Source organism: Pteronotus mesoamericanus, unplaced genomic scaffold (genome assembly GCF_021234165.1).
Source record: "Pteronotus mesoamericanus isolate MK-2021 breed Mesoamerican mustached bat unplaced genomic scaffold, CSHL_Meso_final contig_265, whole genome shotgun sequence".
Taxonomy (NCBI): Eukaryota; Metazoa; Chordata; class Mammalia; order Chiroptera; family Mormoopidae; genus Pteronotus; species Pteronotus mesoamericanus.
In genome coordinates, this window is record NW_026555113.1 from 58,846 (window position 1) to 65,873 (window position 7,028).

The window sequence follows — 7,028 nt, forward strand, 5'->3', positions numbered from 1 at the left end:
GCTCAGTGGGCTGGGTGTCACCCCCCCAACAGAAAGGTGGCCGGTTCCCAGTCGAGGCCCAGGCCTGGGCTGCGGGCCAGGTCTCCGGCTGAAGGAGCGTGAGAGGCAACCAGTCCATGCTTCTCTCACACATCAGTGTTTCTCTCCCTCTCTTTCTTCCCCCTTCCCCTCTCTCTAAAAAATAAATAAAAATCTTTTAAAAAATGTTCATTAAGAAGATATAACACTAGTAGGACAAGAGCCGTATCTCAGGCCTTTTCCCAGAGCTGCCTGGACTCCAAGCCTGACCGACCCTCATCGTTTTTCGAGCCTTTACCCTCAGGACTGGAAAATCAGTGGAAGCGCCCGGAAGGCGCAGAGGCTCCGGGAGCTTACGCCACAGGACGCACCAGACTGCGGCGCCCACCGGACCCTGCGCCCGATGACGACGACGTCGAAACACGTTGCAGACCCACCGACACAGCCCGCCCTCCAACCATCCCGTTGCCGACGAAAGCTCCCAGCTGCGACCCCTCTGGGCCGGGATGGGCCCGGGGCTGCTGCGGCTGGTGCCCGCCTCCGGCCCCAGCCCTGTGCCTGCCTCGGGGAAGTAAAAATAAAACCTGTACTCTGCACTCCCTTCTCTGTGTGAATTCTTCCACAGCCCGCGCCGCCGACCACCCAGCAATGATAATGATTCTTTATGCACTGAGCAACATAGCTTTAAAGTCACAAAGCAAAAATGGTTAGAAATACTATAATTTGACCAGGCGATAACAAAGAGAGACATTAAATCTTTAAAAGAATTAAAAGGTCAAGTAAATTTTAAAATCTGTTGTAACTCTGTATCAATAAATTTAAAAATATAAACATGACTGTTTAGAATTTTTTTAGAAAAACATGAATAAACCAGTAAGTATAGAAAAAAATTGTTGAGCAAAAACAAAAAAGGACTCATGGCCGTAAACAACAGTGTGGTGATTGCTGGGGGCGGGGGGAGTGTAAGGGGACTAAAGGGTAATGGGAAAAATATGATACAGATTAAATTTTAAAAAAGGAAGAAATTGAAAATGTAATCACAGGTTTATCTCCCCAAAATACTCTAAGCCAGTTTCATGTTGTGATGAGAAAATTCCATCAAATCTTCCAAAAAGTTATAGACAGTATAATTTTTTTTTGTTATGCAACTATTCTAGATAATAGAAGAAAGCCAGAAGGACTTTCGCGTCATTACATGAGGCCGGTATAGCCTTCACCACAAAATTGGGCAAAGACATAGGAGAAAAACTATACGTAAACATAGATGCAAAACACTAAAAAAAATATTAGCAAATCAAACCCAACAGTCTGTTAAAAGATTGGCATGCAAGGAGGCATGAAACTGTGGAACCTACTACCAACTGTAATTCACTATAGTAACAGAGAAAGGCAGAAAAACAGTATTTTAACAGAGGCAACAACCAGTCCTGAGAAACCATAACCTAGGAACAGACAAAGCTCCTTCACTTTGATAAAAAAACTCAATGAGTTTCTGCTAGAAGGGTTCATATCTATCCTGGGCATTGCTGGTTCGGGGCTGTCCAGGACCCCGCTTCTCTGGTCCCACCGCTTCTGGGACACAGGAACCAAGGCAGCTAGTTGCTGGTGTTTCGGCTTTGGAGCTGGCCGCGAAGGGGCTTTACCTTTGGGTGCAGAAAGCTTGGGAGTGTGAATGGGACATTTCCTGTGGCCGCCCATGCTGCTGGCTACAGAAAGGAAACCGAATTCCAGCAGGACGGATGCTGGCAAACGGGGGTGAGCAGAGGTGAAAGGTGAGTGGGGGGAAGCTTGGGCCGAACTGGGCCCCCAGACGCGTTTGGGTCTGCACTGGGAGCGACGCTGGGCTCCCAGCTCCCGGAGTCCATGAAGCCCCTTATTTCACAGGCTAATTGGGATGGGTTCTCCGAGCCTTGGAATCCAACATCCCTAATACCTTCACAAAGACTCCATCTACTGCTTAAGGATAAAAAAGATAAACCAACAGTACAAAGACATGTGGTTAAAAACTCAACAAGGAAACACCAACGGGGGTTCGCTCTGGAACTCCCTGGGGCGGGGGACCGGGCCCTCTTTCTGCCGCTCCTCCCGAGGTCTCCCCCATGTTGAGCGCCACACGGGACGCCCCGGTTAGTCATGGCCTGGGTGCGGCAACGCTTACCCTGGTACCATGTCCATCTTATTGCGTGGCTCTCTTATTTGGCTCTACGAAATAGTCTTCTTCAAACGTGGAGTCAGAAAAGGTGAGCAATCAATGGCACATTCCTTCCGAACTACTGAGGAGCTGAGACAAGACTTCCCCGCGTGGCTCCTGGGAGTGCTGTGGCCGCGTGCGGCGGGAGGGGCCCGTCGATCACTCCTCCGTCTAGCAAAGCCTTCGACTGCCCTCCCTCGTGGCTCGCCGCCGCGCCGCCGTAATGAGGCTGGCAGCTCCTCCAGGCACGACTTTTCCTCCTTAGTGCGTGGCTTCTTTGGAACAGAATCAATTACAGACTTTTATTTTACTCCATCTCTGCAAATCAGTGGGCGGATGATGCTGCTTTGGTGTTGAAAATAAAAAGTCCCCGGATGAGAGACTGACACGGAGCAGAGAAAGGACTGTCACCACCGAGTATGTGGTACCGACTGGGACCGGTGACAATTCAGTGCAAAAGTTTATGGAAAACCTATTCTGTGCTCGGCACCATGAAAGACTCAAACTGAGAAGTCAACGGTCTTGCTCTCTCAAAGCTCTCGGGCTAGTTGGGGAGAGACTCTCTGGGTCACCGGCAGGGACGGTGACGCTGAGCTGCTGGGGGTGAGGGCGTAACTGAAAGCGTGGTCTGGAAGTGGGGGTGCCCAAAGCGTGTCTTGGACACCTGTCCCTTGGGGACAAGGAGGAGGAAGTTTAAGATGAGGGCAGATGTACACACCTCTGTAGGATAATGATACCAAGTGCATGTGGTACAGGCTCATTCCGTCTCCTGACACCATGCACTGGACCACGAGTAATGATGACCTGTCAGCAAGGATTACCCACAATGCCCCGTCCTACTAAGGGAGCCAGGGCTCCAGGCGGGGGCAGGAACTGTCGAAGGCCAACAGAGATCATTTCCGCATTAAAGAAGTTAGAACTGCACTGGACTGAAACACATCAAACCTATCAACAAACACCCGTGAGTTCATACGATACTTGCTGCATCTGAGGCGGTTTAGGGAACCGACTCATTAACCTGACATAAATGAAGGAAGGGATCGAACACCTATCTCACCGTCCAAACTGGAGGGGAAATTCTTCTCTGAAGAAGAACCACGGCTAATACTTGCCAAGGCAACAAAAGTGAGGACACCGCTCATGTAACCGGATAAAATCATCCCTCTGGCCCGGGGCCGCCATCTGCGAACACCCCCAGGTGCAACACTATTGGCAAACGCGGCCGCTCAGGCTGACGCCCTTGGAACACGGGAGTCCATTTTAACGTCACTACAACTGGGCTCTGAGCCGGCGGGGGCTCCTGGGAGTGACGTGGGAGAAAGATCACAGCACCCTGAGTACAGTTTTCTTGAAAAGAGCCAAGCCTACTTCCCACGAAGCTCCCAGGCTGGCAGAAAATATGGGAGCTGGAGGAAGACACCGAGGCCGAGCCCCGCGAGGTGAAATCTGTCAACCTTACACGGTGATATTTTAAAAACAAATGATCACTCAGTCATTGAGTCACAACGAGGTCCTGATTCACACCCACCCACAGGCACATCTGAGGCTCTGGGGACACGTGCACATGCCCCAGACAGTGGGTGATGTTCAGGAATTTATTACTTTTGTTGGGTGTAGTCATGATTCCGGTTATACTTTTTAAGTATCTTCAACTATATTAGACTTATATACTAAAGCACTGATAAGTGCCACATTTTGTCTGAGAGTTGCTTTAAAACACTCCAGTGAAAAAAAGAAAAGAAAATTGAGGCAGGGACGGATCAAAATCAACAGCAGAATGTAAAGACTAGCTGAGGCTATTCCCCTACTCTTGTGCGTTTTGAGGATTTCCATCACAGAACTTAAGTTCCAGCTTCTCCTCCCAAGGTGTTCCCTGCTCCAACAGCGGGGTCCTGCAGCTCGCTCTCCACCTGAAGTCCTTGGAGGTAAAGTAACCGGCCGCCAGGCCGATTGTCCAACACAAAGGCGAGCCATCCTCCCGTCCCAGCGCCCGCCACGCCAGGGGGAGCCCCGCTGGGTCAGGCCTTTGTGGAGCGGCCGGGGCCCCGCGGGTTAACAGCCGCCGGCCGCGGCGCAGCCCCACAGCTGCCAGCAATTAGGCGGGCTGGCAGTCGCGGTAGGAAACTCCTGCCGCCTGATTAGGGCTAATTGCTGGCCCGCATCTCGGCCCCCGATCGATCGAGCTGGGAATCCATTAGGGGAAGGCCGGGCCGAGGGCGCGGCCTTCTGTTGAGTGCGCGTGTCCCCGGCTGCGCTGCGGCGTTTAGCGGTGTTTACCTGCGCTCCCCGGGCACCCCACCCTTCCGCTTTGGACCCCAGGGGGCGCCTGCCTTCCCCCCGACTTCTGTCTGTCACCGAGAGCAGGCCGCCTCTGCCACGAGGAGCGCTGGGGCTTGTTTTTCAGGGGCGCGCGGCCCGAGGGCGGAGTGCCCCGCGCAGGTGTGGGTCCGAGCGGGGCCCGGAAGGCGGGGCAGCTCCCCGGGGTTACGGCAGAGGCTCCCTGGCAGCCGCGAGAGAACTTACTCCAGCCCCAGGGCGCCGGAGAGGACGGCGCTCTCACGGACACGGTCCCACCCGCCGCGGCCGGGTCTGAGAACTCAGAGATGCACAGCATCGCCCTGGCCCTCACGGGCTCCTGCGGCCCGGCAGGTCCAGAAACAAGGCAGGATCCCGGGGGAGCTATCTGAGCAGCTGCTGGGGAACAAAACGTGGAGGATCTTCAACACCCCCGCACCCTCCCCACCATTAAATTACATGTTCTCATCTAACTGAATTTTTGTTAGAACAAAACACACACACACAGTTTTGAACTTCAACCTGCTCTGAAATTCCAGGGTATTACAATGAAGGTTGGGGATTGTATTATTTGAGAAGGTACATTTCTGGGCTCGTTTTAGACGTGTTTCACAAGCATGATGGTTGCAGAGAAACCGCTGCCTGTCGCGCGTGTTCGCCAACAAAAGTTCCTCCATGGATGAGACGGGAAGACCAGGCTGATTCAAGTTGTGAATGGTTCGCTGGGAAGAACATGCATTTTTAAAAAGATTTTATTTTTATTTTACTTAGTTTTAGAGAGAGTAGAAGAGGGGAGAGAGGGAGAGAAACATCAATCGGTGGCCTCTCGTTTGGGCTGTTTGGGCCCTGAGCCAGGACCAAACCTGCAACCTAGGCAGGTGCCCTGACCAGGAATCAAACCTGTGACTTTTCACTTCACAGAACAACATCCAACCAACCGAACCATACAGGTCAGGGCACATGCATTTTTTTTAAAACTACGTTCATTCTTACATGTATCAAAACTCATACTGAACGATGAGTTCTCTGGGTTGCAAAAGAGGATTTATTCTTCCCACCTGTATGTAGTCTTTGCCCACAAATTAAACAACCTGCATCTTTTCATTTGTGAAAATTAGACAAGAACCACATTGTCATTTTGCAACTTTGTGCAAACTGTTATCCCTCTTGCACTAAAACTGCAAGAAGTCTGAAAAGTATTAAAGTAAAACTATTGTAAAGTAAAAAAAGGATGACGACTTGTTCTTAACTTTTTACCTAAAATACAAACCAAAGCAACTTTTTAAAGCACTGAAGAATATTTGTCTGCTTCAAAAGCAGATTCAGCCCTGGCCAGGTGGCTCAGTTGGTGAGAGCACCGCCCTGATACGCCAAGGTCGCAGGTTTGATTTCTGGTCAAGGCAGCTACAAGAATCAACCAATGAATGCATCAATGCGTGGAACAACAAATCGATGTTTTTCTCTCTCTCCCCCTCTCCCCTCTTTCCTCTCTCTAAAATCACTAAAAAAAAAAAAATTTAAAAGCTGGTTCATTACAAACAGTCCATTTATTAAAGTCAAGCACCAGCAAGTCACTGGAGTCAGTGGGTACACATGAAAGCAGTAATTAAACTGCATTTCTGTTCAACAGTCTCAGGTTCAGATTTCCCCAGAGCAGCGCTGTCTCGCTGTTCAGTTTAGACCTGCGATGATTCCAGACGCCCTAACACGTCACAGAGCAGCCCCCGAGCAGCCCGGCGGCTCTCCTTCGGGCAAGGGCCACAGCCGAGTCTCTGGGCTCACGCGGTTGGGCCCAGAATCCGGGGCTAGGCCGTGGCGCTCAGAAGCCTGCCTGGTAGGAGTGAGCTCTTGCTGTGACTCGGTGCGGCTGCTGAGTTGGGACGCAGCAGTTGCGGGGCCCTGAGGGCAACTGATGAATTTCAGTGACTGGGCTCAGGAAGCCGTCGTGAGGACAGACCTTGTTCGTGACTGTCAAGTTTCCTTTTTTTTTTAACTACTGTTTTTTTCTAGGGAGTTTTCATAAAACAACCCTATTATAGAATGAGGAACCTGGTTTTATAAACTATAAAGGAGAAACAAATCTCACTGTTCTATGCTCAGAACTCATTCTTTGTCGTTTGACCCAAAGGAAGACGTCTCACTTACTGTGCCGGCGGAAACGCGGGAAGAAGGGAAAGGGTGGGATTTGCCCGAGTCCGATTACACATTTACCGCAGTGAGGCCGCCCTGGAACCTGACTCTCCGAGGTTCCACGTGCCAGGCGCATCCTGGCCTGTCCTTTCGACCTTGCTGTGTCTTCCCTAAAGCGATCTCTTTACTCTCCTTTCCTTTCATTTCATGCCCTATTTATTCTTTTTCTCAATTGGATACGTTTGATTTCTTCCCTCTATTTTTTTCTTCTCTTTTCTTTTTAATTATGTAAATTTCCTGTAATCCAGATGCAGCCGAGCTGCCTGGAGATCCACATGTGAGGGGCCTTGACAAAGGCTCCAGCAAAGGGGTCTGGTGTTCGAAACTTTGCTGT

General features: G+C 50.7%; 1 non-coding gene across 1 annotated transcript; it reads right to left on the minus strand.

The window, feature by feature from the left end:
- Positions 1–5,482: 5,482 nt before the first annotated feature.
- Positions 5,483–5,614, minus strand: LOC129071501 (small nucleolar RNA SNORA40). Its single transcript, XR_008529264.1, has one exon. It is a non-coding gene; the product is annotated as a small nucleolar RNA SNORA40 (small nucleolar RNA).
- Between the last annotated feature and the right edge of the window lie 1,414 nt (positions 5,615–7,028).